The sequence below is a fragment of the Chionomys nivalis genome, chromosome 16, assembly GCF_950005125.1.
Source record: "Chionomys nivalis chromosome 16, mChiNiv1.1, whole genome shotgun sequence".
Taxonomy (NCBI): domain Eukaryota; kingdom Metazoa; phylum Chordata; class Mammalia; order Rodentia; family Cricetidae; genus Chionomys; species Chionomys nivalis.
The window spans coordinates 42,915,597-42,926,245 of record NC_080101.1 but is presented as its reverse complement, the minus strand read 5'-3'; the positions used below and the strand labels follow the sequence as shown (position 1 = coordinate 42,926,245).

At 42.6% G+C, this 10,649-nt stretch overlaps 1 pseudogene; it reads right to left on the bottom strand.

Moving 5' to 3' along the window:
• Window positions 1-341: 341 nt before the first annotated feature.
• On the bottom strand, window positions 342-916 carry LOC130887779 (wee1-like protein kinase 2; annotated as a pseudogene).
• Between the last annotated feature and the right edge of the window lie 9,733 nt (window positions 917-10,649).

Genomic DNA, 10,649 nt, shown 5'->3' with positions numbered 1-10,649 from the left:
TCACTTTGCATCTTATGACACATAAAAATGTTGCTGGATTTGATGCCCAGAGTCATGGATGTCCTTAAGCACCAGGGCAATCTGTAGAAGGACGCTTTTGAGTTGGACTCTTGAATGTGGTTACCAGATGTAGCATTAGCAATATCAAATACAGCAACTCACAGGCTCCCATCCTTATTTACTTTGATCAATCACACGATCCTCTTCTGCAAAGGAAGAGCAATCACATGATCCTCTTCTGCAAAGGAAGAGCAGTAATGTACCATATATATAATATATATAGTAATGTACCATATATATATATATATATATATATAGTAATGTACCATATATATATTGCATTAACTTGGTGCAAATCTAAACTTTGATAATCCTGGAAGGGTTTCTGTAGAGCGCTTTATTGCATAAATGCATCTCTCCAGCCTCTTAATGCACTTGTAGACTATACCAAATTCCTCAACTCCAGTTTCTTCTACTTCCACAAGCTCTTTCTTATAGCAGGAAGCCATATTAGATTTTTTTGTAGAACAGTTGCCTTAGCAGGCAGTCACATTCTGTTTTGCTTTCCCCTTCTGCAAATTCCTTCAAGCTAGTTCTAGGCTTCCTCTTGGCCTTTGATTGAAGGAATAATGTTCTATAGGACTCTGGAGTGAAGGCATTGATATTGACTAGAGGCAAAGAGGTCTTATTGATGAGGCAAGCAGGCAGGAGTCTCGGATGCTTAGAGCTTTGGACAGAGACCTTCTTGTTGAAGAAATCTCTGGCTGGCTCAACACTGTTAGGAGTAGAGTGGTTGTCACTGGATCTGCAGCTTGCTCTTGTTATGTTGGACTGGTGTCTCGAGGCATTTGGGAGAGTCTGAAACTGGAGCCTGAAAAACTGGATCTGGACATTTCTTGTCTTTCCTTGTCTTCATTGTCCTTCTTAGAGGCATTAAGTTCATCTCTGAGGGGAGTATCCTCATATCGTGTACATTTTTGCCTCAAGGTCTCCTTGCCGTCTTCTGCCCGTCATTCCGTCTCTTCACAAAAGAATGTTTAATTTTATATTCAGTCCCTGGTTAGCCCTGTTGCTGTCTCAGGAAAGGGCCTTACAGTGTGGACAGGAAGGTCTCTGAGTAAGTAACACTAAATCCATAAAGGTAAGGAGGGAAAACCAAAATAAACCCCAGCATCTTCCACAACTTTAGCCCACCCTTCCTCCTACCAATCAACAGCTGTTGACCTGAATCCTAAATAATAAATATGAAATTCTGCGGTATCATCAGCCAGGGTGATTCATGCTATCAAAGATTCTCCATAATCCACATCTTACACTAAATACTGTTTGCAACGAAGGGATGAAGAATGTAATAATGCATCTTAAAATAGACACACAGTGTCTTCAATAGGAGAGAATCAGATTTTATTCAATAGCATTCTAGAGCCTTGGAGGTCAGTGGTATGGGCTGATTGGTGTCTACCTTATATTTTAACTTCATCTAAGTGTTTCCTCCAAGAGGCTTCCTTAAGAGGAGCATTACCACGTCATTGTGCATTAGCTTTCTTTCCCCCAGGTAGAGTTCTGGGAAACTATTTAGAGCCCCAAGAATGCAATCCCCTAAGAATCCCATCCTGAAACATTTGTAGTTGTGTCCTGAATAAACATTTGCTTTCATTTCAGATGTCAATAGGTACTTATTTTCTAGGTAGGGCTTCCTCGCTGGCTCTGGGGTGTCTGATTTCTGTGCTGGTTAATATGAAGGACGTCAAGCCTGCAGCAGCTGGAGGTCCAAACAGGACCACACAATCCACTTCTCTCCGCAGCATGACACACATAGTAAGTGCTCAATGAAGATTTGCTATAGAAGTGGACAGATTCTCAGATAAGAGACAAATCAAATTGCAGAGAAATATCCAAAGTTTGAAGTTTGACACACCATACTGTGCAAAGGGAGTTCGCAAATTACTCATAAAACAAACCACAGGTGGCTGAAATACAGGATAGTAATTTTTGTAGGCTCAGGTGGTTTATGCAGTCTTCAGCATCTCTTGATGGAATTATAGCCCCACAATTCAGATAGCTCCCGCTTCCTTGAAACACATGTAGCATGGATATGAATTACAAATCCTGGCCTTGGTTGGCACTGTGTGTCTTTACTACTGAACTTCTCCGCTGCCCAATAAAGTCTCTTGTTGACACCCTCAGTGTTAGGAATCTTGATTTCAGATTAATGAAAACACGGGCACACTCAGAGATTTCTTCATATTACCTTGCTTTCTACATTTAACTCGATAAAGTTATACACATTAAAGTGTTATAGATTGTTCTGAAATTCATTACTAGGGTGGTGATATTGCTCAGTGGATAAAAGCACTTGCTGTACAATTCACTCAGAACCCATCATGGAAGAAAAGAGTTGACCACCAAAGGCTGTTCTTTGACCTTCACGTGTGTGCTATGGGATCAGTGGTATATGTAAACACACACACATGCATATACATAATGAACACATACACGCACACCCCCATATACTTACCCACACACTACTAACAGTAAGTACTGTAAAACAATTTTAAAATTAAGTTCACTCCTGTTATCTGTTGGCTCTTGCATTCTATATAAAGTAGATTGAGGCTAGTGATGTTCTGTTTCCTTAAGTGCCTGCACACATGGATGCCCTTAATCTCTGCACACAGAGACGGTGGGAGAAATTCTTAGGTAGGAGATGATGGACCCTCTCATTTTTTTCTTCTCCTTCTTTCTTCTATAAGATGAATTCCAACTTTATAGAAATGTGGTGTTGTTTTGGGTCCTCTTTCCTATGCTATCTGATGTGTGCAACCAGTATTTCACAGGTGCAACTGTACAGCAGCTCAGTGGGGCATGTGTCCCCCATGATATTGGATGGTGTACCAGGAAAGCATTACGTGTGTGTTGTATTTACTCTTAGACAATAAAGAGCGGAGAGGAAAATCTCTAGTTCCTCAAAGTAGTTACTGTCCTATTATCAAAACATCAAATGGTTAGCATGAACCGCACTCACCTGCCATCCTTGGGTCCCCATCTAACGATGAGCATGACACTTTAACTTTCTTTGCTCTATCAGCTTCATCTCCGTCCTTCCTTGTGCTACACTGTGCACACGCTGACTATGCCCAAGTCTCAATCACAGCGCTTGATTTTTCTCAAGTTAAAATGGAAGATTGCTTTGAAGGAGCATCTCATTTGCCTAACACCACTTGGTTGTAGATGTCCACAGATGTGTAAGGATGACTTTCCAGGGCACTTTTACAGCCCCCTTGAAGACTTCCCTGTGCTGGAGACCTATCACCTTTAATAAAACAAGCAGCTCTCCCTCGAACTGGCTTCGCTGTGAGGCTGTTGCTTCTTGTTTCAGATTCTACCTCTCTTCCCGATCCTTTCTGGGAAAGTCTCTTTAAGGTGGTGCCATCCAGAGCTGTGGAATGGTGAAACGTTTACTTAAAAATTTGAGAGAATCATGTCATTAAAGAAAAATATTTTCTTTCCCCCAAATAAGGATGGTTCCATCTTAACTTTTGAAGCGAACACAGTTCACTTGCTCCCTTAGCACTTAGCCTAGGTCTACACAGTTTCTATCCATCCCCAGGGATAGATGCACCATATCTCACTGTACACATTATACACTTCCAGAAAAAAAGTAACCGAGTTCCTGAATGAAAACAAACTATTCCCTTGCTAGGTGTGTGTGTGTGTGTGTGTGTGTGTGTGTGGCAGAGGAGTGGGAGGGAGAAGGGATGTCAATAGCTATCCTGTTGAAGGTGGGGACAGTGAGAATGTAAGGGAAAGGACACTGACAATGATCTTCAGGGAGGCGGCAGTGTGATATGGTCTTACTGTGCTGCCCAGCCTGGCTCAAAACCTCCAGCTCAATTGTTCCTCCTTTCTTAGGCTTAGCCACCACTACTCCCCACTGCTTGAGTGATTTTGAAAGAAAAACCCGTAGGACCCTGCGGTTAGTGACTTATCTAAGTTATTGTTGTGCTTATTTTTGTTGTTGTGCCGTTCAAACTTTTGAAATGATGGGTTCCACAAACATCCAGACTCCTGGGCAAAGAGCTGCTTCCTCCTATTTGTTCTAAATTGCCCTTTATACTGATGATCCTATTTAAAGCAGAAGGTCTATATGCCCTTTAAAGGTTAGGGCACTGTTTAGCCAGACACCCAAATATTTATACACAGAGAGCTACACGAGTGTTGTCTGATTAATGCTTGTCTTCTTGGGGAAGCTGCGAGTAATGTCAACACGCACTACGTTATTCCGGCTAGAAATTCATCCGTTTAGTTTAGCTCGCGTGTAACAACACCTGGAAGCCAGGCGCCGCTTGCTGAGTGCCGCTGCGGTGCCGCTGTAGCTCGTTCAGAACAAGGGATGCGGCCGAATCTTCCGCATACCGAATGGGGGCGCTCAGCATAAGTGGGAAGTTTAGGTGCTGCTGGAAATCTTTAATAGGTGATGGGTATAAAGGGCCAAATGCCACAAGTCTCAGGGAAACCCTTGTTTGGACAAGAAGAACCTTTAATAATAAAATTGAATTGGAAGTTAAAACTGTGGTCCTAATCACGTGACTTGCAATAGTGCCATTGAGATTTCCTGAAGCGCTCTGGATGGCACTTTAAAGTAGGCCAGGAAGGGCTGAAGAGAGGCCGAGCATCTTCACCACCATGCCCATGTGCATCCTCCGCTTTGCTTCTGCCTGTTGTTGTCTTTTAAATTCCCTGTTGTTACATGACTTCTGTCTGTGCATTTCCTTTCTTTTGGAACTTTTCCTTCCCCTGGCTGTTGTTTAGCCTGTGCAGACCCCTTTCCTTCCATGCTCCCCCTTCCTGCTCTCTGCCTATGGCCCTTCCCTGCCGGATGTCCCTTTTCATCGGAAGATAGCAAGTTTTGCAATGTGAAGCAACTTGGAGGCCTACACTAGTCTTTTCTTTCTAGAGGTGAGGCTGTAAAAACCAACACAAAATCTGCTGTGTTATTTCATGAGTCACCTGAAAAGAGGGACTCTCAATTGAGGGATCGGCCTGGGCCATGCATTTTCTCATATATATATACATATATAATATATATTATATACACAAACATATATAATTAAAACTATATTCTAATTATATATACATTTAAAAAGGCCTGTTTGCTTTTTTTAATTTAATTTTTTGAGATCATAATACAATTTCCCCTTTCCTTTCTTCCTTCCAAACCCTCCCATGTGTGCTACCCCCCAATCTCTTTCAAATTCATAGCCTCTTTTTCCTCTAACATTTTAGCACATGTATGTGTGCATATGCATAAATAGATGCATACATACATACAAAGTCCTAAGTATACAAATATAATATGACTGGTCTATATAATGCTGCTCATATATATGTTTTCAGGGCTGACCATTTGATATTAGACACCAAACTGGGGAAGACTATTTCTCATAGTCTCTGACTGAATTCCTTCATTTCCTGTCCTTACTTGTGTGGGATTGAGACCTCATGAGATTTCTCCCTTCTTTGTTAGCATGTCATTTTCTTAATGATTGATGTGAGAGAGCCTGACCCACAGGTGGTGGGAGGTCCATCCTTGGGCAGGTGGTCCCAGCCTGGCTGAACAGGTTGGTCAAGCCATGGAGAAGAAGCTGATAAGCAGGATTCTTCTGTTCTCTTGTGGTCTCTTCTTCTGGTATCTGTCTTGCCTTCCTTCTAGGATTGACTGTAAAGTCTAAGTTGAAGTACAGCTTTTCATGTCCAGGCTGCTTTGGGTCATGGTGTTTATCAGAGCAACAGAACCAAGCTAGAGCACTTGCTCAAGTCGAAGCCTAGGAAACCACCGCTCTGCATCTTCGTGTGGAAAGAGACTGGGTGGCATCTCCATTGTTCAACGTCCCCTCCATGCAGAAGAGATTTCCAAATACTCCAGCACAGAGAACAGTACCAGGAGAGCAGCCCACTCGGGCTTATGTGCACTGATGTGCGCTGCCGTTCTAACCACCTGCTCCGTCTGCTGGAGCTACAATCAGGACTTTCCTGTGAGTCTTTTTTCTTTTCTTTTAAAAAAGTTATTGAAGAGGCCTTACTACGTAACTGTGAAATTAACTGTGTAGACCAAGCTGGTCTGGACACTGCTGAAGATCCTCATGCCTCTGCCCTCCTTGTGTCGAGCTCTCAGACACGGCCCCTCACCTGCCTTGTTTTTCTTTGTTTCTTTTAATATGTGACGAGACTGTCAGGTTCTCTTATACCTTTCCTGCCTTCATTACTCACACCTGGGTTCCTCATGCCACATGGTTTACATGTCTCTCATCACCTTAGGGCCCTCATCTGGGTGACAGCAGATTAGGGAAAACCACTTCAAGTGATAGTAGCCCACACAGACTGAAAATCTCTAGTATCTATTCTGATCTGGGTTTGACCCCATGTTCCTTCTCATCATGTGTGTACATGGTGTTGGTTTCCACCCATCTGGGTTTGAGTCATTTCTCATCATGCATATTCATGGTGTTGGTTTACACCAAACAGGCCCACCTGAGACCTCCAAGTCTCTTCCAGATCATTTGAGCTTCTCTTATCACAGCGTCCATATAGGTCTTACAATTGCTTATATAAAATCTAATCATTTTGATGCATACCTGTCATCCTATCCCTTGGTGAGCTCAGATCACACCATGAAGAGTTTGAATTTGTGTGCGCGAAGCTATGAGTCTGGGTCTCAAGAAGATAAAAGCACTTTTTAAACATTCCTGCTTTTGTATCGTTTCCCCAGCACTCTGGGTGCTTTCTAGGTCACTAGTTGCACCCTTGTCCCTGTACGTCATGTGCATACAGGATGGCTTCCTAATGGTGAGCAGCTGATGTTCATCAGTGAGTAAAAATATTCGTGTGATTATTAACCATCCACAGTCCCGTAGTGGTGTCTGTGCCAGGGTCATGTGCTCCAGAGTGGAATGGGGCACACCCCGTCTGGATTAGTTACAATTCATTGGCTTACGAGCACTAGACTCCTTTGGAAGAATTCGGTTGTAGCTCATAGAGGTATAGGAAGAATGTTGTTTTCCAGGGACACAGGACTACCAAGATCTTCCACTTACTTTTCAAAAAAAAAAAAAAAAAAAAAACAAACCAGTTTATCATTTTGCGTAAGACCATGAACCTAGTTTGGGCCAAGATTTGACTCCAGGTTTCCCGCTGTCTTGTAAATTTTCTTTCTTCTGGATCTCCTCCCTCAGCACTAGAGATCCAGAAGCACCATTTCACCTGTGGCAGCATCATGAAATCATAGGTCATCTTTATTTTTTTTTTTTTTTACAAAGTAATACTGACAACCAATAAAACATTTTCAATAAAATATATTTTATTGAAGAACTGTTGACAAGTTTTATTAGTTTATTTCATGTTGCTGTAACACAATAACCAATGAGAGGTAACTTATAAGGAAACTGATTTCTCTCTTTATCCTGGTGGCTGGTGGGTTCAGGTGGAAAAGGAAAAGATTGGTGCTGAAACCCTAGTGAAGACCTCCTGGCTATCTAGCAAGATGGCAGAAAAGCAGAAAGAGGAGCAGCCATACACCAAAGGGCCAACCAAGTATGCTGGGTGGATTCACATTTAAACAAGTAGCATTCCAATGCATTCTCTCACTAATCTAGCACAGGGTGATTCATGACCTGGTTACCTTTAACTGGGACCCGCTGCTTGAAGGTTCTACCTCAACACCATCTTACTCGGGAACTAAGCTTCTAGCACATGAAAAAAATCACAGAAAAAATATTGAATAGTTTATATAAAACAAATGGCTATGGATTGTTCATAAGAGACCATATACTACCCATAAAAAGATGACCTTTGGCTTATCATGCTTAAATATTTTAAATTTTTGGATGGTATGCAAGTGATATGTATTCAATTGAAGCCATATCTTGAATTTTGATATTTTCTGGAGCATTAATATGTAGACAGTACCCTCTCAACACGTGTTCTCCGATATAGCAGCCATGCCTGCCTATCAAGTTCTTAACATGTAACTACTGCAAGGGAGACGTTTTGAAATATAAATGAAAAAAGATAAACATGGCTCGTGGCTTCCATACTGGACAGTGAAGCTCTAGAATATGGGGGGCCAAAGTCGTGTCCTGGTAGGGCCAGACACTGTCAGGTATGACTTCCAAGAATTCTCTATCTGAAGAATTATTAATAAGAAGCTATTCCTATGCAATGCCAGTGTAGTTAACCAAGTAAGAAAAAAAAAAACGTGAATCAGCCAGTTTTCACATTTAGTCGATTTAGAATCAATGGTCGTGGGATGAAGCAGGTTCCCAAAGCAAGCTTTTCTGTTGTGAATAATACTAGCAGGATCGAAGCGGATGCTCTTGATGAGCCACTGTGCCAGCCGTGGTGACATACCACCAATATAAAGACAACAGTAAACAAGATACTGTTTGTGAAGGGTCTTCTCTTTCCCCAGACTACTCATGTGTGCAGTTGCTTTTTTTTGTAAGATTTCTGAAATTTCATTTACATTTTAAGAATGTAATAATTTAAAAATATCCGTTCTGGTTTATTTGCCTGTCCCTAGTTAAGTTGCAAATGATGTAGGAGCCGACCGGGGAATCTTAAATCTTTCATTAGCACAGGCTGCTCTCTAGAGGGGCGGTGACTTGCACTTTGGATTTATTCCAAGTCCAGGAGGATATTTTTCGACATTCCTAAAGACAAAACCAATTCTCTCAGTCGTTCATGGGCCAAGAGTCTTGTCTGTCCTCTTGAGAACAGGACTTGGGCTGCGGTGGAAAGAGCTTTGCACAGCATCTGTCCCCGGCTTAGCCTTGCCTCCCTGCTATTCCTCGGGGCCCAGGTTGGTTTCACAGTTGATCTGATCCAGGATTTCATAATGGCTCCAAGTCCCCGAGCAGAAGTACCTTAGAGAAGGTATAGCTCCCCACGGTACAGCTTGCAATCCCTTTCTCCTATCTTCCACCAGAAGAGCGGGTTAGTCCTGGAGCCTAAATCCAGGTTTGTGCCCTAGGAGAGTAAGAGAAGCGGTGACAAACCAGACTTTGTGTTTTCTTTTCCCTCTCGTTTCCCGAGGCTACGGGTACAGCACAGATTTCCTTGGGGGTACTTTTAATTTAGATGGAGCTAGGCACGAGTGAGGAGTGGTATGCCTGTGAGCCCGAGGGGGCACTGTTTTCTAGGTTCTTTGCGGCAGCCGGCAGCATGTTTGGGTCTACTGCTTATCCCTCGTCAGGACAGGACCCCGAACCACCCACAAGAGGGCAGCAAATGATTTCCAATCTGGTTTTGACACCTTTAAAAACATCATTTTGCTTTGCTTCCAGAGAGCTTCTGTTTAGTCAAGAAATAAAAATTTGCAGCCGATGGGAGGAATGGGACCTGGCTTTCATTTCTCCGCACATTCTTGTTAGCACAGCTTATCACTGGAGCGTGGCAAGTGTGGGCTGCTGGTCTCCCGGCCTGGGGAAGGGTGGAGATCGCGCCTCTTTGTATGCTCAGCTTTCGAGGTCAGGGTTTATTCCCAGGGAAAGGAAGGCTTTGTACATTGCATTTGGTAGAAACCAAATACATTTATTGTTTTAGTGCCCCTTATTCCTAAAGAGCCTTCACACTTCACACAAATTATTAGATGCTAATCAATTGACAATTTTCCTACCTAGGAGGCTGGAGAAGGTATCTCGGAGGGACCTTTTCCTTGTTGATCGTAGGACTGGACGCTGTCCTGTGAGTGTATATCACCACTCCTGTGTTTCCATCATGGAAGGCACAGACAGGCCCAGGCTGAATTATGAGTTTGGCCCTTCCTTGACATCCTTTCATTTCCCCTCTCTATGTCCTTCTGTCTCGCGGGAGAGTCCTTCTATAGTCTCCACATTCAAATCAATGAATATTTATTAGGTACTTCTACAGGAAAAAAATCACTGGGTACATGCCTTCCGGGACATAAAATAATACCCACAAAAAATGTACGTATTAGATATGTGTGCTTAGTTCATTGGCTGACATTTCATTATCTCCAAACAACCCTATAAAGTAGGTATTATTTCTAATATACAAATGGAGAGATTGAGGCTGTGGGAGGTTAAACAATTTGTCACTTAGCTTGTCAACAGGAGGAGCAGGAACTTGAATGCAGACCTCACTGACTATCCCTAACCACACTGCTATATTCCTAGAGAGGCATTTAGTACCAAATATCAGTCGTTCTATGATGTGGGTGCAGATAGGAGGTATCTAGGGAGTTTTTAAATTCAAGGGTCAGTGTCCTGCCAACAAGGTAGGTAGTGTGTGTGTGTATGTGTTTGAATTTCCAGGCATTCGCATTTTGTAAAGGTTTCCAGGTGATTTTGAATGGGAGTTAAAAGTCCTGCTTTGATGGATGGGAAAGGGTGCAGAATATGAAGTCCAGGGATGAAAAGAAAGAGAGGAGTATGTCTGTGTGTGTTGGGACCGCTTGTCCGTGTTGTTCGGCCTTCTTTAGTGAGTAGGTGACTATTCCTGTAAGGTGAGCACCTTCATGCAATGGTCCCCTCATCTGATAACAGTTACAGCTAGCTCATTTTTAAGCGTGTCTTCATGTACCACAGTTCCTAGTTTACTCACTCAGAGTAACTTTTCTTAGTGCTATGATT